The sequence below is a fragment of the Bactrocera oleae genome, chromosome 4 (genome assembly GCF_042242935.1).
Source record: "Bactrocera oleae isolate idBacOlea1 chromosome 4, idBacOlea1, whole genome shotgun sequence".
Lineage (NCBI taxonomy): Eukaryota > Metazoa > Arthropoda > Insecta > Diptera > Tephritidae > Bactrocera > Bactrocera oleae.
The window spans coordinates 57,609,668-57,632,923 of NC_091538.1; the positions used below are offsets into that span (position 1 = coordinate 57,609,668).

At 32.2% G+C, this 23,256-nt stretch overlaps 1 long non-coding RNA gene across 1 annotated transcript in view; it reads right to left on the minus strand.

Moving 5' to 3' along the window:
* LOC138857188 (uncharacterized) overlaps window positions 1-23,256 on the minus strand; it is a 41,908-nt gene that overhangs the window by 3,106 nt on the left and 15,546 nt on the right. The window contains exon 3 of the long non-coding RNA XR_011396213.1: window positions 7,626-7,759. This is a non-coding gene — a long non-coding RNA (uncharacterized lncRNA). The remainder of the gene's footprint in view (window positions 1-7,625; window positions 7,760-23,256) is intronic.

Sequence of the window (23,256 nt, forward strand, 5' to 3'; positions counted from 1 at the left end):
ATATAAAGCAGTTTCCCTCTACTGCAGTTTCAACACATATACAGCGATGCCCTTTATAACCTTCAGTTCATTCATTGTTGATATCTTTGGTTGTGTACACCTTTATCTCAACTGTACGTACTTTGAAAATGTGCAAAATACAATTGAACTGCGCAGACGTGCCTTGCTGTGAATTCAAGTGCTTACGTATGCGCTGCTGCGATACACATTTATATATACCTATGTATGTAGTACACGTATGTGTGTGAGATGTATTTCTCTGATTTAATTTTGACTACATTATTCTTGTTTTCTTTTGTATATTGCAGTTGTCGACGTCCGTTCATGCGCATGCGTGAGGCAGATTAGCATTGAGCCGAACAAAGAACTCTACAATTATTTAGCATTTAGAATGAACGCCTGTGAATGCATATTTATAATGAAGAAGTAGTTTGAAAAAGCAATAAAAAAAAACGAAAAGAATTGAGATTTCGAGGTGATTTATATAGCTATGTAGAGAGATCCACACACATGAATTCTAAATATAATCATATTATGTCTAGAATGAATTATTTTAAATACACATACAGTGACACAAAATTGTTTAAAAACAATATTCATTATTAGTTCACATTTCACTTTGTAAATATAATTAGCTTTGCATTTATCTGGAATGAGAGTGAATGTAGAAACCATTATAGAACTCATGTCTCAGTGGAAACCCTAGTTTAAATATACCTGGTATAGTTCCATGAGTAATAATTTGTGTAGTATTATGTAAACGCTCTCGTTTTCAATCGTTTTCACACTTTTTCTCGGCGATTACAAATAAAATTAATTCATATACTAAGTAAAGGGTTAAACTTTTCTATTAAATTATATTTTGATTATAATTCTTACTAGAAATCTCCACAAGAAATATAATGATGTTTAAGATCTTAAAAAAAAGTTCACCTTAAAAATTAAATCGAAAAAAACTCGTTTCCTCATTCTTTTATAGAATTATCCCTGTACTCCTTTACATAACATTAAATCTATTTCTGAGTAAACTGTAAAAATGTATTACTCAACTCAACTTCTAATAGATAATAAACTGCTTATTCACTTTGAAGACCAAGAAAATTTAATTTCCTACCAAAGCACTAAAAAATAAAAATATTGCAAAACTGTGGCATGAAAATGCATAAATAAAATTGTGATTTTGAATTGTGTCGCAATAAATCTTGAATTTACATAGAAATCATATCTTTGCCGCATAGTATGCCGTTATACGTATACATATATGGTAAATATGTGGGCACGCATAATCTCATATCCTGAAAGTCGATTCGTATGTTGTGAACCTACCGTCATTGCATCCACCCAGTCAGCATAAATTGTCGAAATATCGTTATATTGATATTTCAGGCGAAAATAGTTCAACGTGTTTGGAAATTGAAATAATAACTGTGATTTACACTCAAGATCAAATTTGAACCGGACTGGTCTACATAGGATAAATATTTTTTTCTAGAATGGTGGAAACTTTTTATTTGCTTGCCATCTTGAGCGTATAGTTGAAAAGGACTTTTGTTTAATTTCACCTATTTTCTTATGAAATTTTTTGTCCGTAGTACTAAAAATATGATAGTAGGGTGTCTTTATATTAGCTCTTCGATCAATGCCTTCCACAAAAAATTTAGTGAGCTGAACAATACAAGGAAACAAGGGAGAGTAAGGATATACCTTATTAAAGATGTATAACCGATTATGATAGTTAAGCCATTATATTGTTTTTATACCAGTCATTTTGTTCGATTAGCTATTCTCGAAGTAGTAAGTGCATACCTCGTTAAAATGGTATAACCGACTGTTATTCTAGCTTTTTTTAATAATACCTATTAATATTATTTATACCAGTTGTATGTTCGATTCGCTACATACTCTCAAAAACTTGGTAAATGGAAGAGAATTAAAACATATATCGTACACTTTCCGTATAATAGCTTCGTAGGTCTCATATAAAATATTGGAACTCAAAACTAGATGTCGCATATATATTTATTTTGTAATCTCAGCTTCACTTCAATATGATATATGAGGACCATTTTAATTTTTTTATTTTTTTAGATTTTAAATAAAAAACGAGCCACAAGCGTAAAAAAAAAATCAACAACTTATCTGCAGCACTGACCCATTTAATATGGACATTTGTATTGTATTTGTTGGTATGGACGTATGGACCATTTGCCTGTATCGAGTGTGATATGTAACTATACAGTTATGTAAATTTATGCTACTGCTATATTGATACTTTACTGAATATTTTGCGCCATTTTTGTCTCCATTTTCTTAACAGCGACTTTTGTAATGCAAATTTTTTCACAGAGACTTTGCACTTCTCGGGTCATAATTTTTTTATGCGGCGGACACATGTTTTTAATCTGACTTGTGATATGATATTTATATATATTTACATATACATACACATACATATGTACATATGTATTACAGAAGCAGCTATTTTTACGCTTTGCAGCGACATTTCCAGAACTCAGAACGTTAGTCGCAAGCAAATCTACATATATATGTATATGTATGGTATACATCTAGGCACATAACTAACGGAGCACGCTACTGAAGCCAGATAGTCTCAAAATATATTGCGCAAACTGCACTTTCCCATGGAAATTTTTTCACTGTTGCTTTTAAGCTATGGGGAGTATAAATAGATATAAACACATGTGTTATTCTCTTCCACTTTAGCTGGGCTTTAAGGGTCAGCCGGAAGTGAATTCTAAAACAAATACAATAACTGCACATATGCACAATTGCACACATGAGCAATGATCAAAGGGAACACATGAAAACAACAGTCTGCGCAAAAAGTAAAGGTATAAAGGATAAAAAAGAAGAACTAAAGAAAAAGTGATAGCTAACAAACTCACTAACTCATTGCTTATAAATTCTTCCGGTGGCGGAAGTGAAAGATTGCTCCCTCTGCGAGCGAATGGATTTGCGAGGAGAGGTAAATGATAAAAAAAAAACTACAAAAATAAAGTTGCAAAAGCATTGTCCAAGCGAAAAGCAGCAAACGAAACATGCATATAATAAACAACAAAGCGCCGGGGAGAACCTTTAACGTGTCGAGATTTTGAACTATGAAGCTGTAGCAAGCTTCTATGCTAGTGGCGCTGCCAATAGTTGTTTTGAGGCATTTCTGGCATTGTTGATTTTTTGTTTACATGAGCGGAGGTTAAGTGAATTTCCATCATAATCTTTTTGGGGTTTCCGGCATTTGGTGCTGCATGGATATGCTGGATGAACATACTCGCTGCTTTACAGTTAGACCATCAAATATTTATGTTAAGTACATATATCAGCTGGCAAGACCTAGGGCAAATACGTAAGTATATCTAAGTAAACTTAATTTTTGTACTAAATATCTTTGTTTGTGAAGATTGAATTCAAAATAAGTTGTTTCAAAGTCCAAATCAGCCAAACCGTAACAGAAAAATCCAAATTATGGAAAATCACATATCTAATAGCAACTAGTACAAATGACTGGCATACTCCAATAGAAATAGAATAAGATGCGTTTATATCACGTTAGTGGGTCATCCACAAACTAGCTATCTTCGATTCACCAAACATTAACCTTCGATAATGATGAATCGAACAATAACTGGTATTAAAGGCATAAGACGGTAAAATGGCATAAAACTATGCTTCAAGCAGCTCTTCTAAATTCAATAAAACTGGAAAATTTATTGTGCGTTTCAAATGTCAGTTTTTTTTTTATACCTACTAGGCTCAAATATATCATTCAAGAAAGTTTCGAAAGGAAGGCGGCTTACACCTCACAATAGTGAGTCTTGCTCTTTCAAGAATTTTTAAATTAAAAAAACAAAAACATTAGCAATAATTAATTCGAAAACAAAAATAATATTAATTTGTTTTTAATTCAAATCAGGTGGCTACACCTAAGTCTCATATATATAAAAAAATCATTTGATAAGTAGTAATTTAAATTTTGTTTACTATAATTTTTGAAAAAAATTTATTTTGAAATTAAATAAGGGTGGCAACCACGACCCGTATTTGAATGTAAGCTTAAATATTCGACATTAAGATTTGACAAACATTGCAACCTATTCTAATTATTATATTTTACTTTAATACGTTTTGTGTTTAAAGCAGTTGGCAACCCTATACTAGTAATAAACATAGTATACACTTACATATACTACATATATCGTTGTAAACTTCGATAAAAAAATATTTTCAAATTTAAAATTGTTTATTTCAACGCTAGTTATAATTTTTTATTTGGATGAATATGGCAACGTTTGGTAATTATTACGATTTCAAATAAAATAAATTGTGTTAAAATTCTAATAATTTTATGCAGTGCAGGAAAATACCAGAAATAATTCCCGGGTATTGTCACAATTTTTGATTATGCCAGTCTATGTGATTTAGAGCAATTGTTTGTTCGATTTGCCAATCTCGTAAAGTTTAGCAAATCGATCAAGTGATTTTGAACGCTAAAAGTTTTATAAAATGAGCATAATCTATATAATTTTTAATATAAAGAAGACTCTATATTGCAAATGGCCAACTTTTTAAAGTCAAATGGCACCACACATGCGCACAAACCTTTTACCGTTAAGCGCCTAAGTGTGCAAAGCTTTTATCGTAAAATTTCGTATAGCTACACTTTATCAATAATACAAATAATATGTAACGACGATCCACATACACACATAGCACATACTCAGTCCAGCCGCAAACCGCAATTTTTGGTGAGCCTCAATGTCGGCGTGCACAGCCGCGCCCAAAAGGCCCGACAAACGCCAGCCGGCGAACAAACAACAACATTGTGACGCTTTTATGGCCAAATGAAAGTAATGACCAAACAAAATGTTAAAATGGCTACTTTAAAGTAACGCCAGCGCAGAAAGCTCCAACCAACACACACACACAGGCACACTTGCAAATGCATATAACGTTAGGACAGCAAGCTATTTGCGTCGGGCAGGTTTTTGCTAGCCTTTTGTGCTTTGCATCGAAGCCTTATCGAAGTGTTTGTTTGTCTGTCGTCGGAGCACCAGGTGCCATTGTATACCCGATGGTACATTTAAACACCAATAACAACAACCACAAAACATGTACAGTTACGTAAATGGCGCTGCTAAAATTATTCCTGTCGCTTTTGGTTGGACTATCGAACTAACGGTTATGTTTTTTGAAATTCACTTTTGTAACACTGTGTGTGTGTGTGAGTGGCCGTATTTGCAAACAACAATGGCCATAAAATAGTAGTGGTAGTTACAACAAAAAGTAGTAGCACATTTAAGCGATATACCAAAACAAGCGAGGAGAGGTGTTTTTGGCTAAAAAAAAATGGCGGAGAGATTGTGTTGACACATTTACACACACACACACACACATACATAGTTGTATTCTCTGCTGCTCGTAAATGCATACAAAACGCCATTATCGTGTGGAATTTTAAAAGGTTTATTGTTAGCAGCGCGATAGCGATAAGCACCAGTGTTGCCACTTAATAGCAATTTCGTTGCACAACGGTCATTTATAGCGGTGATTATAAGGTTGTTAACACTATTAGCATATCGGTTGGACATTGAAATTATATCCACATAAATGCATGTTTATGTTTGTGTGCGTGTAGTACTAAGTGACATTAAAGTTAATAAAGCAGATAAATAGTGGCACTTTTCTGGTGTGATTGGCAAAAAAAAAATAATATTTTAAAGTGCTTAAAGACCTTGCATAAAAGTTGAAAGCGAAAAAGCCAGCAAAATCTGCTAAATTTAAAAATATGTGTAATTTTTAAATAAATTACAGCATTTTTCCTTATCTACATGTACATCTTTATGTATATGCTGAACAGGGTATATTAAGTTTGGCACGAAGTTTGTAACACACAGAAAGAAACGTCAGAGACCCTATAAAATGTATACTTATATAAATGATCAGCAAGACGAGCTGAGTCAATTTAGCCAAATCTGTCTGTCCGTTCGTCTGGTTTGTATATCCGCGAATTAGTCCTTCAGCTCTTGAGATATCTTTCTGAAATTTTGCACACGTCCTTTTCTTCCCACGAAGCTGCTCATTTGTCAGAACTGCCGCTATCGAACCGCCATAGCATATAGTAGTCATACAAACTGAACTATCAAATTGTATGACATTTATAGTATTTGTGAAGAGTATTGTAGCTGCGGTACAACCGAAGTTAGCGTTTCTCTCGTTTTAATTTTATTTCAGAACAAAATCGGTTGCAAGGTCAATTTTTAACGGTAAATCAATGAATAAAGATATGACTCAGTGAAAATAAATCACTTAATTGCAAAGTACCTAGTATGAAAATATGTCAGCACCTTGAGCAATTTTAGCATTTGGCAAAGGCACAGCAATTTTAATTTGTTTGCTTTGATGTGAAGTGTTGTAATTGGTGGGCCAGCTGTTCAGAATTTTGTTGACATACATACTATGTATAAATTAAGGTAGGCAATGGGTATGCCGTAGGTGATTTTTTCGTTCAAGAGAGTGAAGAGAGTAAAGCAGTATGCTTGTTCTCTTTGTCTATTGTAGTATTGTAGTTATTCTTACAATAAGCGAAACAATCTATTAGCCTGTTGACACTCACTTTCAAAACACGACGTGCGGCGATTTGTTAGACCTTAGAGAGTGGCGAATCGAAAGCAAAACTGATATAAAAGCAATAATCAACTAGATATTGAATAGCAAGTAGTTATACTAGTTGCATGAAGTTTCTAAATCTGCACATTTTGAGTTCAACTGGAAAACTTTGCGATCTTTTTGGCGGTCATACTTTCACATATTAATTTTCTCAGGAGTGAGCAAAGTAAAAAGCAAGCGATCGGAGTAATGGTGAATTGAGGACGGCTAATGATTTCTCGAGAAACAAGCTAGCACTACTTCACTACTGTGAACCAACTAGGCCACGATTTCAAAACAGTTACCAAAAATCTCGGCAAGCTATTTAAAGTACAGTAATGTAACTTTAGCATTTGAAGGTTTTTCTTAAAAATCTATGAATAAAGAAATAAATCTAGCAAATTTAAAAAAGAACATAGAGATTCAAGAAAATCTTTAAATATTTATGTGAGAATTGACTTGTTGTTATTTAGTAATAAATGAACTTAAGTTAGAGATATAAAAATGATATTATGAAAGCCTTGAAAGCTAAGTACGTTAGAGACTGTATGTGAAATTTCAGCGGGCTCTAATCAGATATTTGATATCGGTAAATTAAAAAGTACATTACAACGAACCTGTTTTAAAGTTACTCGGAATAAAAAAATCTCAGCTAGTTTTTGAGCATTGAGCAGACAAATTTTCAATTACAAATGAAGTTATGAAAAAATTTTCTTCAAAGAATTACAGTTTTTTGAACAAATATTTTTAGTATTATTTACGCTCCGATGAAATTAAACGCGAGAGAAAAAACTATTCCGAGTACAGCTTAAAGTGTAATGTATTACCCAAACAAGCTTTGAAGTGAAGTAAAAGCTTCGAACTAATTTTCTTAATACTATTTCTGTCTCTGCGAAACAAATTACAACGGAGGAAGTAATGTATATTTATTTTTCTTTTACTAATTTTTCTGCGATACTCACTTTGTTATTTCTGTAATTTTCAGTTCTGCTTTTATCACACATTCGCGCTCTTCTTTTCCTCTCGTCACAAAGTAAATATTTGCCAAACGGCATTCATGACTGAAATCAGCACAGCACATTGCCAAAAAAGAAATCTGCAAATGCATAAGGCGAACCAAAATATTATTAGAAAATAAATAAATAACGGTAATTAGTTTACACATACAAAATATGGTAAATTTGTTGACATGCGGGCAGGAGGAGTGAAGAGAAATTATGTTAACGCCAAACACGCGACAGCGTTCGTAAGACTTGATTTTTCATGCGAATGTCATTTGATGAGCTGACGTTAGAGGCAAGCATATAAAGAATATATAATATGTACGAGTACATATGCAGTTACATATATACAAGTATATATAAAGGTTGTATGTTAGCATATACACAGTTACAATAATATTTTGAATTATTTTTGCTTTTATGGACTATTCGTGACATTGCTCGGCTGAAAAATGTGCACAATTGACAGATTTATGACACTCGGCCCTGAAACAAATGCTTTTTATTAGAGGAACATTTTTGTAGGGCATGCGTTCCGAATAAACAGACAGATATGGTCATATGGGCAAACATGCATATATGTTTATATATATGAATATTTTTGTGCTAAAGCAGTAGTCAAGTAGTGGATTTTCAAAATAGAAACCTTGAAAATATTTACTATACTACTATGTGAAAGTAAATGGAATTAAAGGCGTTGGAGCTCTATTATAATTCTAAAGAGTACTGCCATAACATCAAATCAGTTAGACAGTTCTAGAATTTCACAATTTTTTTTTTTTATTTACATTTACTATATCTGTTTACTGTACATAGGAAGTCTTTTATAGGAGGTACACTTTTAGTGACATTTTGATTAAATAGGGATTTTAAGCTTTTATCGAAATTGTAATTAAAATTTTTTTTTTTCAATTAAAGGTATGTATTTGTATGCATTTGAAAACGTTCGAAAGCTTGCTTTACGAATTTTAATGTATCGAAGCAACTTATAAATTGAAGTCTACATTTAGGCGATGCTCCAAATATATCTCTCATATCAAAAAAATACACGCAAACACAAAACAAACGATTGCCAATTGATTTCGACATATGTATGTCAGTATGTGGCAAGCTCATTAAAGTGACATATGTACTTATGCAAATGCTTCTTATATTGGTCTCCATACAAATCTATTGAAACTATATCAATTGTTTGTTCGATTCGTCACCCGCTAAGGTCTTCGGCAATAATGTTGTCGTCAGGGTGAGTATTTTTGGAAAAAAATTTAATTCTTCGACATTTTTGAAAGTTGTCTACAAGGAAAGTTGATCAAAAATTTTTTTAATTTTTTATAACTTAAGGTGACCAGGTGAGCTATCTGGCTCAAATATGATAGTTAGTTGCTAAAACGATTTTCGTTAAAGTCTTGAACTGAAACAACTTTTATTATACATAAGTAAAATAATTTAACAAAGTGTTTACTTAGAAAGACCGAAAATATTTTTTTTTGCCCCAAATTCTTATTAGCAATGCTAGTTTGGCTACCTAAGCAAATTTAGCAGATGCTTCTGACAATGCCAATTTGGTAAAGTGAAGGCAGTCTACAGGTTAATGCTCAAGAGGTTCAATGTGGAACAATTAAATTCACCAAAGTAAAACTAAGTGGAGACAAACAAATTTACAGGCCGACATAACATACTAGACGACAGCAGCTAAGTTGAAAGGTAAAACATGCGCGTAGACTTATACTTACACATATGTACAATATAATTTTACATACCTATGCGAATATATATGCATATGTCTATATGTTTGTGCGTTCATTAAATCTACACCCTGATCATTTCCACTAACTTATATCATATTATACTTATATGTATGCAAATACACATAAGAGCACTATCTGGCGGATATTTTCATGACTGTCCTTCGCCTGTTATACTCGTATGATGGATTTAGTATCAAATTGTACTCATATACACATATATCTGGTATGTAGGTGTATAGACGTATAAGACAGCCAAGTCAGCAAAGATAATTCTAAAAGGAGGAGCTCTAATGAATTCGTTACGTTGTTGCTGCTGTCTGTTAGACATCTTCCAGGCAGAAACTGGACATTTGAGGATAAACATTTGTTTGCACTAAACATATGTATATTCATAAACATTACATAAGAATATGTATTTTCATATTCATATACATATGTTTAGGTTTATGTGTACAAATTTATATTTGTCACTGCTTGCTGCTTGTTGACGCGCTGCAATGCTTTTGTTTGCGCAAATTTAATTAACCAAAACTGTTAATATTAATGCTAATATAATAGCCAAACAAACGGGATGCCTAAATTGATATGCATGTAATATATTTACACACACATATGCATATATACCATATCTATATATATATATGTATATATAACACATTTATGGGTATGTATATATATATATTTACTCAAATACGTTGACAGTTACTAAAATATTTACATGCTTATTTAGGTATACACACATACATATACATATATCGTAAGTGTGTATGTTAGCCTGCGTAAGCAGAAATGCGGGCAAGCATAGATTAACATATTTGCAGCGTATGCTCTTACGTGTCTAACCCTGTTTACGCATATATTAGACTAACAGTTGCATGCGTAAAACGTAAATTTGCACAATTTATGCTTAAAACATAATTAATATTTCAGATTACAAAGTGACAGCGCGCTGTAAAGCTATGCGATGGCAAGGTGGAATGATACCTTCACAGGTGCATTTTTTATAGTAACTATATATGTATAACGAAATCTGAATACGCAACCGGCCAATGGTTTGTATCTAATGGAAACGTTATGGCGAGTTTGATATAAACAACCTTCATCTACATACTTGATTACTTACTAATAAAAGTGATTTTTATATTCGCCGCTCAGTCTGTATGCAGCAATATGCTATAGTGATACTATCTGAACAATAATCTATGTCAATTTGTCAGCGGATATGTAGCCAAGTAAAAAAGTTTTTCATTCAAACACTTGATTTTGATTGATCAGTTTGTATGGTCGCTATATGCCATAGTGGGCCGATAACGGCGGTTCCGAACAAAGAGCAGCTTCTTGGAGAGAAAAGGATTAGTGCAAGATATCAGATCGATTTCTCAAAAATTATGAGAATAGTTCGCGTTTAGTTTTGAACCATGCATTATTCGAAAAGCGACTAGAAAGGGTCAGAAGACACGGAAAAGTAATTTTTTTACACGGCAATGCACTTGCACATAAAGCAAAATCGGTTCAGGATACAATCAAAGCACTTGGCTGGGAGCTGCTACACTACTCGCCGTATTTACCAGATGTGGCGCCTTCCGATTACCATTCTTTTTCATCAATGGGACGCGCATTGGCTGAGCAGCGCTTCGATTCCTACGCAGGAGTCGGCAAATGGATTTCTGATTGGTTTGCTTCAAAAGACGAAAATGTCTATTGGCATGGTATCCACAAATTGTCAAAGAAGTGGTCAATATGTGCAAAAGGCAATGGTCAATAATTTGAATACATTTTTTTTTTTACATTCTAATTTAAAATTAGTATTTCATTTTCACAAAAAACGCTCGTTTTATACCGGTACACCGGTATACATACTATATCTGGGTAGGTCTTAGTGTATTTTACGTCATATGGTATCTTGGAAGTATACATAACTGTATATAGTTTTTATATTAAGAATTTAGAAATAGAAATATTTTGCGGTTTTGGTAACAAAAATTAAAATATTAAAAAAAAAAATTAACCTCAAATTATATATATCTGCGGTTACTCTTTAAAACATGAGTATTTATATATATAAAAATGTTTAATGAAAAGAGTTATATTATCTTCGAAGGTTGAAAATAATAATGTTTCAATATTTGATTCCGTAAAAGAACAAAAATTGCGAACACATAAGTCTGAAGAGTTTTTAACTAATAAATATTATATATACTTTTCTGCTGTGTGTGAATAGAGCAGGTTACATTTCTGACAGTTTCGTAAAAGTAGTTTTGAAATATATTAATTTATATTTATTATGTTTAGATCAAAATGCAAATAAAGTACTTTTAAAAAAGGTTAAAAGGTATTTTCTAATCAAAGAAGTTACTTAGGAAAATGAAAAAGTAGTATTAAAGCGTTACTGCCGCATCCTTAATTATGCGTAATTTTAACGGTAAAGTAATAATATTGTACAATATTATAATTGATGTATTTATAATATTTTATTTATATTTTATTTATGATCCCTTGACTTGTAGTCAATATAACTGTTTCTAAAAAATATTTCTAAAATTTTAAACATTTTCAACTAAACAAAAAATTTTTTATGAACTCTAATGATAATTACAAAAAATATATAAAATATTTATTTCATTCTCGATTATTTTCTAAAAAAAATTTAAAAATAATTTAAAATTTTAAACATATTTACTTATTTTGTCATACTTAGCCTATACACATATACAACTAAGACTCATTCAACTCCAAAAATATTGAAAACAATACAAAATTTTACTCCACTACCAACCAGCTAATTAATAATGTAATAATTACGAGTATGTATATATATTAAATGATGTAAATTTTATTATGCCCAATTTTATTTCCTTTTATTGCACATTTGCTGCATTTGATGACAGAACTTTTTATTTTGTTTGTCATTTTGCCACAAATGTTATTATCATTTGCGCTAATTTTAGCAATTTTGTTGTTTTTATTGAAATGATCACGCGTTTGTTGGTATTGGGCCCTAATGTTATGGTTCAGAGCACGAGCGAACACATATATCTACTTATTCACATAAAGCTTCTCATAAGTACTTATGTTTATAGGCTTGCTTTGTTTGTTTAAAATTAAATTTTTTTAACATACACAATAAAATTATATATAAAACCTGAACTACTTTCGGCGCTTGTTAAACACGGTTTTTTTTGTCAAATTTGAAAAAAAAATTTAGAAAGTAACTGTTATGAGTTTCAACTTATATTTGTGTTCAGCAAACAATTTTTTGTGTTAATGAGAATTCCAGTTATCCATTTTTTTGTCGCCGCCATTAGTCAGCCTACTTAATTATGTTTAAAGGCTAATTATCTATTTTCGTAGACTAAATTTGATAAGATTTTGCTGTACGTAAATATAATATTTGCACTGGCGATTAGCTTAAATTTTTTTAGATAAATTTTCTAAAGTGTCATATTCTCGATTTAATAAAAATTAGATATTATCGTTTTTGAGAGTAAATTGTTATGTGTCCACATACAAAAAGATAAATTTTGTGACAAGAGTGCAATGGTAGTGAGCAGAGAAATGGCGAAGCGACAATAGCTATAATTACAAGTAGAAAAGCGCGCAATGATGAGAAATCCTTTTTATATTCGACACACAGCCATTTAATATATACCCACCAGTGCCACATAGGATCACTTGACACTGCTTGGATCCAATGAATTCCCAAATGTCTGTTACTGTTAATTTCCTCAACGCTTGTCCGCCAACGCAGCCCAATTATTTCCAAATGCACGACACTCAGGGAGCATAATGCATAACGGTGTATGTGCACTTACTGGCAGCTTAGAGTAATCCCTATCTTTGAGTTTTGCTACGCCCAATAAATGAAATACAAATAGCCACACGAATAGATAATCGAAATCCGACCCGAAGCCAACATTACAGTCATAGTTCATACCATGGGTCAGTTGGGATTGCAAATGTACCGGAGAAGTATGCAGACAAAATAGATAAGTATGTGCTGTGTAGCAATGCCAAAGGAATATGAATGAATAAGCGTAAGATCAATGCAAAGTGGACGTACGCGTATAAAGAGGAAACGAGAAATTTGAAAATTGCGATGAAATTTTTAGCTGACAAAGGGTGAGTGTTGTGAACTCAAGTAAAATAGAGAGATATGCAAATGCAATTTTATATATATATATATATATATATAAAATATATGTATTTATATTTATGTATATATTTATATTATTGTACGCATTCATCTTAGTCTTTTTGTGGTAATATATGTGTGTATTGTATACAGTATGCATAAAAAAATGTGAAGCATCGCAAGAGATTTATTTATTTATTTTTGCTTTCATTTGTGTTCACTTAAAAAAATATTTATTCATATTGCTTCATTTTTAAGCGTACTCTGTAGCGATATTTAAATGGGGTCTTCGATTCGCCACTTGTCTGTTCACTAGCTTTGAGCGCTGCTCTCTTGTCAAAACAATTTACATGTGAGCGCAGCATCAAAGTTAACGAGCTGTGTTTGATATGAAAGAGTTTGAAAATTTAATTGAAAAAAAATTATTTATTTACTGATTTTAATATAGCAAGAATTGAATTAAAATTTTTTTTTATTATTAAAAAAATTTTGTATAGACGCTGCTCGTAACCCAGAGGTAACTAAACTTTTTTTTTTTTTTTTTAACCGGGAAGAAGAATCTCTCCTCAAAATAAAGAATCGAAAAACATGCGTACATTTGTTCGTCAGTTCAAGATTTCACTTGAGAAGTGCTTGTCAGTCTGTTTAAAAAGTTAATATGTTCGCTACTCTCTTACACTTGGTGCTGTGAATATCAATAGCTAAGAGAGAGAGAGAGGAAGAGTCGAGATTTTGCAGGCCTTTAAATGAAACGCAAATCTTTTTTTGATCACCTCTTTAATATCATCTATATTCTCCAAGAATCAGATAATCACAAACCGGAGAAGTATGCAGACAAAATAGATAAGTATGTGCTGTGTAGCAATGCCAAAGGAATATGAATGAATAAGCGTAAGATCAATGCAAAGTGGACGTACGCGTATAAAGAGGAAACGAGAAATTTGAAAATTGCGATGAAATTTTTAGCTGACAGAGGGTGAGTGTTGTGAACTCAAGTAAAATAGATAGATATGCAAATGCAAATATATATATATATAAATATATATATAAAATATATATATTTATATTTATGTATATATTTATATTATTGTACGCATTCATCTTAGTCATTTTGTGGTAATATATGTGTGTATTGTATACAGTATGAATAAAAAAATGTGAAGCATCGCAAGAGATTTTTTTATTTAGTTTTGCTTTCATCGTGTTCGCTTAAAAAAATATTTATTCATATTGCTTCATTTTTAAGCGTACTCTGTAGCGATATTTAAATGGGGTCTTCGATTCGCCACTTGTCTGTTCACTAGCTTTGAGCGCTGCTCTCTTGTCAAAACAATTTACATGTGAGCGCAGCATCAAAGTTAACGAGCTGTGTTTGATATGAAAGAGTTTGAAAATTTAATTGAAAAAAAATTATTTATTTACTGATTTTAATATAGCAAGAATTGAATTAAAAAATTTTTTTATTATTAAAAAAATTTTGTATAGACGCTGCTCGTAACCTAGAGGTAACTAAACTTTTTGTTTTTTTTTTTAACCGGGAAGAAGAATTTCTCCTCAAAATAAAGAATCGAAAAGCATGCGTGCATTTGTTCGTCAGTTCAAGATTTCACCTGAGAAGTGCTTGTCAGTCTGTTTAAAAATTAATATGTTCGCTACTCTCTTATACTTGGCGCTGTGAATATCAATAGCTAAGAGAGAGAGAGGAAGAGTCGAGATTTTGCAGGCCTTTAAATGAAACGCAAATCTTTTTTGATCACCTCTTTAATATCATCTATATTCTCCAAGAATCAGATAATCACAAAGGGCTCTAAAAAATAGTTTTTTTTATAATTTTTAAATTTTTCAGCTTTAGATATCGATATTTCGAACTCAAAACGGAACCTGTCAACCAAAATATTACCAAAAATCTTTAATTCCTCACAGCAAAGAGTTAAAATCAAAGTTTTTAATGGCATGCATGTAGCATTGCTATGTTTTAAGTCTATGAATATTGAAAATGTGTTCTCAAAAAATTCAAATTCAGTAAAAAAAAGAACTCTTTAATAAAAATTCAAACTTAAAACATACAAAAATCTCTTACTGGGTGGCAATGCTCGCCAACTGTCTGCATATTAACCTTATCGCACAACGCCATGTCACTTCGCATATGCGCCATTTTGCATATATTCACGCATACATATACATATATGCACAAATAAATTTATAAATTTAGCATTCAAAACCAATGAACGTCACACGAAAGTCAGCAATAAGTCGAGGCATTGAAGTTGAATTCTAAAGCAAACACTGCTTCAATTCGAGCCAACGGTAGACGACGGCATGTTTGCACTACTATAAAATGCATATGTATGTGTAAAATATATGTATGTATGTGTGCACAGAGAACCATGCAGTTTGGCTGCGTGGAAATTGAAGGCAAATTCATATTGCTGTCATCCTGTCGGGTGGACAAAAGCAAAAAAGGAATACACACACATTAGCATCACTGCATATGTGTGTTTGTATGTGTATGTTTATGTGTGTACGATAAAGTGAGCATTAAGCGTAGATGCAGTCACATCTATGTATATACGTATGTATGTATACGTGGTAACGTACACACTCATTCTTTTGGAATCCGCACACGCATTCGGGCAGATATGCTTTTCGTATTGGACGATTTAAACAGATTTTGTTTGTGAAATTTCCATAGTTGGAATTTCAAATGATGTTGAAAATTGCTTAAAACCATTGAAACGCTTCTCAATGTATAATAAGTCGATACCTCAGCGTATGAAGAGTTATACCTATATGTAAATATATATAAACTATGAGAGCCAGACAAAAGGCGATTTTTTCATACATATGTGTGATCTATATAATCTTCATGCTTGTATTTATTTATTTTACAATAGTTTGCAGACAGATAAACACACCCATATACATATGTGAATACATACATAAATACATACAAAGTCACTTTTATAGGTTCATACATATGTTTGTCCTCCGCCTATTTGCAGTGATTTCAGCGGCAAATCAGTTTGTCCAGGTGCGCTGAAATTTCCATATGCGCACACACTCACACATTTACAAAACATGTACCGTTTATATGTACACATGTGTTTGACAATCATATTTGCGATAACACGATATTAGGTCAGTTCAAATGCCATGAATTCGTGAACAAGCATGAAAACGTAAATAAATAATATAATTTATGTACATACATATTTGTATATTTGTGTTGGAAAAAAGCGAAAGTAACTGCTAATTTGCATATTCAAAGTAATTAAAAACCATACAAACTCGAAATAGTATATTCCAAATAAGAAATATCTCTTCAAATATGCAAGAAAATCAAAAAATAATGAAAATTTTCAAAATTACTTATGCTCTTTATGAACAAGGAGTCACGAGAGAGCTTGAATGCAGAAGAAAATATTTATTGTTTCCGATTTTATTTTTTAAGTACATATTTTACTAATTGAAAGCTTTTATACTTTGTTTTAATAAAAATGTTTTTGATGCATAAACTCGCAAACTATGTTTTTGTGAACACTAAATTATACAGAATATTAATAAATAATTATTAAAAAAAGCATGTGTTCCAAATTTAAATTATTTTATTTTTTTTTAAATTTTTTGAAAGCTGAAATTTTTTTTTTTTATTTTTAAATTCTACCATAATATTATTCAAGTTAAATTTATAATTAAATTAATTTTAAAATTTTAAAATATGTTATAAAATTTTTTATAAAAAACTGGATATTTTAAATAAATTATCGACACACATATTTTTAATTATAATAGACAAAATTATTATAAGTTTTGACAGTGTAAATAATTTCACTTTTAACAAAAGATTTCGATTTTATAACTTTATGAGTTTAAGACGCCTTTATGAACTCAAATAACTCCAAATAAAAATGCTTTTAAATTTGTTTAATTAAAAATTTTTCAGTAAACAAAAAAATATTTGATAAAAATAATAATTTTAAACATTATATTTAAATGCTACATTTATTTGTATTTAAATTTTTATTACAATTTTATGAAAATTACTTGGCTTTATATAATAAAGAAAATATAAGATTTTGCGTAACAGAAATTTATTTTTTTATTTAATTAATTGAAAGAAAATATAAGATTTTGCGTAACAGAAATTTATTATAAAAAATTTAAAATTTGTATAAAAAAAAAATTATTTTTTTATTTAATTAATTTTTGTTAATTGAAACTTTAATTAATAAAAAATAATTTTTTTTTAATATGTTGAAAAGCATATAAGAAATTAAGTTTGTTTACTTTTTTTATATTCTATGCAGCAGCTTAAATCAATTATTATAATATTCAAAACTAAGTTGTTAAGATGCCTGACTAAGATTATTATAAAATTTTGGAGTAATGCGCCTAAATATAGGCAATATGCCCCTTTTTTTGCGAATATCATAACTATAGCCCACGAAAAGCGAATGCCGATTTATCGATTAGGTAATAAATTGGTGAGTAGGTTGAACAGTTCTCAATTAGTTTTAATATCAAAAATATCACTGGCAAAAGTTGCTAAGTACGATAAAGTTTTCTGCTGAAATTCCACCTAATACCGACATATGTGAGCATAAAAATCTGATTGGATTCAACTTTCTACAGAAAAGGTCTGCGAGTGATTCAAAATAAATTTTCTTATAAATCACATACGCATGACTTCAATATGTGTCCGAAGGAGAATGACAACAATTCAGACCAAGTGTAGTGGCGTGTACTGATAAGCCAAAATAATTGGCAAATTTAGAGCTGACATTTCATCGGCACTTCCAACGTTATACCGAGACCTAGTAGTTGTTATCACACCTTATTATTACTTGCATTAATTACAGCTGCTATCATATCGGGCCGAGCAACGCTCGTAACTGTCGCTCAAATTGTTACTATGCTAATAAGCAATAGAGAGTCAGTTAGAGAGTCACTCAGTGCTCGGCGAAAGGAATTTGATTTTTTTTTTTAATTTTTCGACTGGCTACAAATGAAGGCTGGGTGATTAGAACAGGAAGCCACAAGAGTTTGGCAACAACAAAAGTAAAGGCAGGCACTTAAAACCTCAATAAAAACAATGACAATATAACTATAATGACACATATACATTCAAGTCGTGCAATCACTCGGAAATGTTTCTTATCCATCGACAATTGTCAGCTATTCAAGTGGACACTTTCGCAGCAGCAGCAGCAACAACAACTGCGCAAATGGAAGTTACCATGCCGTGAGATTGACAGCGTGTATCAGCTGTGTTGATGCGGTTGACTTTGGTATGCCTATAGAAACTAACGGCGACGGCGATTCGTGCCAACACACACACGAATGCAAAACGAAGGCGAGTGTGCTTCTTAAAATGGATGCAATAGATATATGACAGTATTACTTTTGCTAAGTACGAATATGCCGCAAGTAAGCTTTAGCATGCCATTACCATCTAATGGTAACCCACAGCCCCACAACCCACTGCGTTGAGAGTCTAATTAATCATGCTGCTCGGCAACGCAATTTCATGTTGCTCAAATGTTACAGCTGGGACGTGCTTGGCATTGAAGCGCCCGGAAAGCGGCAACAGAAGCTGCAATTGACGCATGCAAGTAAAAGTACAGTGCGGTGTTGTGAAACAAAAAGTTAATAAAATAATTATTTTTTTATTGAAATTGTTAGATTTTTCAGTTGAATTATAAAAATTGATTAAAAAATTCTTCGTTTGATAAAGTGAAGTCAAAAAAAGTATTTAATATAAATTCTTAAAATATTATTTTTGTTTTTACCTTTTTTTCTATTTTTCAACCTAACCATAATAATCGATAAATTTATTTTACAACACCATGCCAGTTAACCAAATTAATGCCAGCCATTCTGATAAAACCTCAAAAACAAAAGCAATACAGAAATTAGCGCTTAACGTGCTTCTTTGAATAAATTACAAAGTGAACAGGACTTTTAAAAAAAAAGACAAAACAAATGGTTTTATCGGCAAAATCAATTAATTTTATTCAAAATAGTCTCCTTCTGCTTTAATACAGCTTTTTACACGGTCCACAGCATGTCGAACGAGTGTTTTAGCTCGTTGTCCGGTATGGCCGCCAGGATAATGCATAACGCTTTCCTTTCATCGGCAAATGCATTTTTCCGAAAAGGTAGAAGTCGCACGGTGCCATATCAGATGAATACGGGTAGTGGTTGATTGTTAAAATGTGATTTTTGGTCAAATAATCGGCCACAAGCGTCGATCGATGAGACTCCATGTTCATCGGCATTTATGTCCTCACGACCACTTTGAAAACGTTAAACCCACTCGTGCACTCTGCTATGGGATAGGCAATCATCGCCATCCACTTGTTTCATCAATTGAAACGTTTCGGTAAAAGTTTTACTAATTTTAAAACAAAATTTAATGTTGAATCTTTGTTGGAAGCTCATTTTCGCACCGATGACAAAAACATATTGACACTTAAAACGCAATAACTTCACTTCCAATATATGAAATGTCATGAAATTTTTACTGGAAGTCGATAAAGGATAGCAGATTTTAACGCACTAGTCGACATATGGATGGCGCCACTAGAGTTTACTTTTTTACTGTTTTCTTTGGAACGCACCTTGTATTTTAAAATTTCAACCTTTTGGAATATTTACTATTTTCAAACCTTATAAAGTTGCCAGTGCTCTTTTATATGTAATTAAGGTATTGCATTTAATCGATAGTTGTATTAGGGAGCCAGGCGGATTAGAATATTATAGAGTAATGAGAGAATCGAACTTTTTGAAGGATATTAGATAATTAGGAAAAATCAAAAAAAAAGTTAACTTCGGCTGCACCGAATTTATGATATCCTTCACAGGTGCAAAGCCAAAAAATATTAGATATTTAGGAAAAATAAAAAACTCAACTTCTGCTGCATCGTGGTTATAATACCCTTCACAGGTGCATTTCTTAAAGCTTAAAAATAGTAAAAAAGGTTTGTACATACGCGATATTTTTGAGATATCGTCCTTTTCTCTGCAAGAAGCTGCTCATTTGTCAGAACCGCCAATATCGGACCAATATAGGAATATAATACTTGTATGGAAAGCTATTTTATTTGACGAGATATCTTCACGAAATTTGGCTTGAATTATTGTTCAAGGCAATGTTGTCATCTGCGAAGTAATTGTTTAGATCGTATCCCTATAGCATATAGCTCTCATACAAACTGACCGATCAACATAAAGTTTTTGTAAGGAATATTTTGTATTTGTGAAGTGTATTATACATTATTTTCTCCAACTTACCCCACTGTGCACTACCACGGCTTATACAAGCACATAAATTACGTAAAAGCATATCGAAAGGAGCTCTAAAGCTATGAGCAAGTTGCTTGAAATGCGTATATTCACAGGTTCTTACACGCTTAATTGATGAGCTTCTCAATAGTGCTGCCGCCGAAGATGTTGGAGGTAAAGTTAAGAATATACAAATAACGGTGGTGTGGTCTCTCTTCCAGGAGAGAGTGCACACTTATTGCCCTCCTCGCAGTCGATTGACATTTGGTGACTATTACCGAACTCGTCCTTCAATTGCTGCTATTGTATAATGAATATTTTTGGTGTTATTTGCGGCAAGTAGTTGTGTAATTTCGACGTCATTCCAACGTGCTCTACTGTCATTTTCAATGACCGTTTGACAGCATTGTTTACAAGAAGTTTTCTTACGGAGTGCGTGCTTAGGAGTATATGGGTATGTATATATATATGTAGATATAAGTATGTATTAGATTCTTTGCCGTGCTGCTTTGCAAGAATAATTTGATGAATTACATGACATTTTGCGTAACTCAACATGCCGTGCAGTAATTCTACGCACACACAGCTATTATTTAATGAGTGGTTGCATGCAACAACTAGTAGGAAAATACGGCGTCGTTATGTCACAGCAGCAGCAAATCGATACGGCACTTAGAAGATGTAGTATAGGTATGTATGTATCAGTGTCGCATAATGTGGCAATCGAAATACAATACTTCGAAGAAATTAAAGATTTACTGGTTGATTGGCAAATGGTTGCAAGTGGGAGAGTATCGGAGAGTACGTGAGCGAGCGCCACTTCGAGGGTGTAGTGTAACGTATATTGCTAGCAGCGCCCTATTTGATTAATTGCCTTTAATTATAGTCGAATTATTGCTGCGTTCGGTTTGGCAGTTTGAGAGTAGATTATGTAATTTTCGAAACTTATCTTTATAGCAACCAATACTATTACACTAATTACTTTTTTTAATCAAATTAGAATATCTGCATACAATGAAAAGCCAGATTGGCTTAATCAAAATTTTATTTATTGGCTCATTGAAAAGAAGATGAGAGATTGCAATATACAATCAGGAGCTGTTACTATTAATGGGTGTTTTTTTTTGAGATGTGTGGTTTTCAATAAATCTGTCGGAATTGGTTTTTTTACCAACTGCTATTGTACTTGATTTATATACTCAGTTTGGTTTGCCATTTGCAAAAACTGAAGCCGAACAACCATCAAACGCGACGCACATTCGGTGTTGTTCAGCGATGAAGCTCACTTTTGGTTAACTTTTGGTTAAATGGATACGTTAATAGACAAAATTTTAACATTTGACGTGGTAATAGTCCACAAGCCCTTGTTAAGACGCAGTTATACCTTCGAAAAGTCACTGCTTGGTGTGCTCTTGGTTCATATTTCTTGAAAAATGAAGACGGCCATAATATGATAGTCAATGGGGAACGCTATGAAACCATGATCAATGATAGCGCGTTATTGCTGACATACAGCCATGTAGCAAAATGTGGTCGAAAATTGGGACTCTCGGCTGGAATTTATTTATGCCAGCCGCGAAGGTCATTTGCCCGAAATAATTTTTAAAACATAATGGCAAACCCTTATCTATATAATACAGCTAAATTCTTGGCCACAACTTCATATTAGAATCTTTTAACTTTTTGATACCATTTTTTAGTATTATTGAAATTTTTTTTTAATATAGGTCTTAGCCTCAGAAATTTCTTAATAGCAACCATACTCTTAAGGCTTGAAAACATGAAAAAGTCGCTGGATGGCAGATACAGAAATAAAGACGCCACATACATAGGTCTAATGAAACTCCCTCACAGAAACTATACGAAGTGGCTCTTAGACGATCTACCATGTTTGGAGTAAAAGTGAAATGCGAAATAAAGACGCCTGACCTATACAGGTTTATCGAAATAAATTTTAACGGCGCTCTTCCATAGATACTAGATGGTTTTTTCAGCAAACGGTATCTTCGTGAATGTAACTAGCTGCTATGTAGTAAGAGCTTTTTAATGCCCCAAAGTTACTAGTAAATATACACTAATACTAAGAGTTGATTCTAAATAAATCCCGCATAGCGCTGTACGAATCTTCGAAACTATTTTTCTTTCTATTCCCGCTGTAAGTGAAACTGATTATATGCTTCTATGCAAAATTATTTATGAAAAAATCGACACACTCCAGTATATATAAATATGTACACTTACTGCACAACTAATACTGTACACACTTAACATATTTGTGTAAGTAAGCAAGAGTATTTGTAAATGTATGCCTCTACATATAAAAATATGGAACATATCTACTCGTGTGTGTGCTAATCATTATGTAAATTTTATTCTCGTCTGTTTGATTTCCTTTCGCAGATAAGATAAGGATATATTTACTTGATTA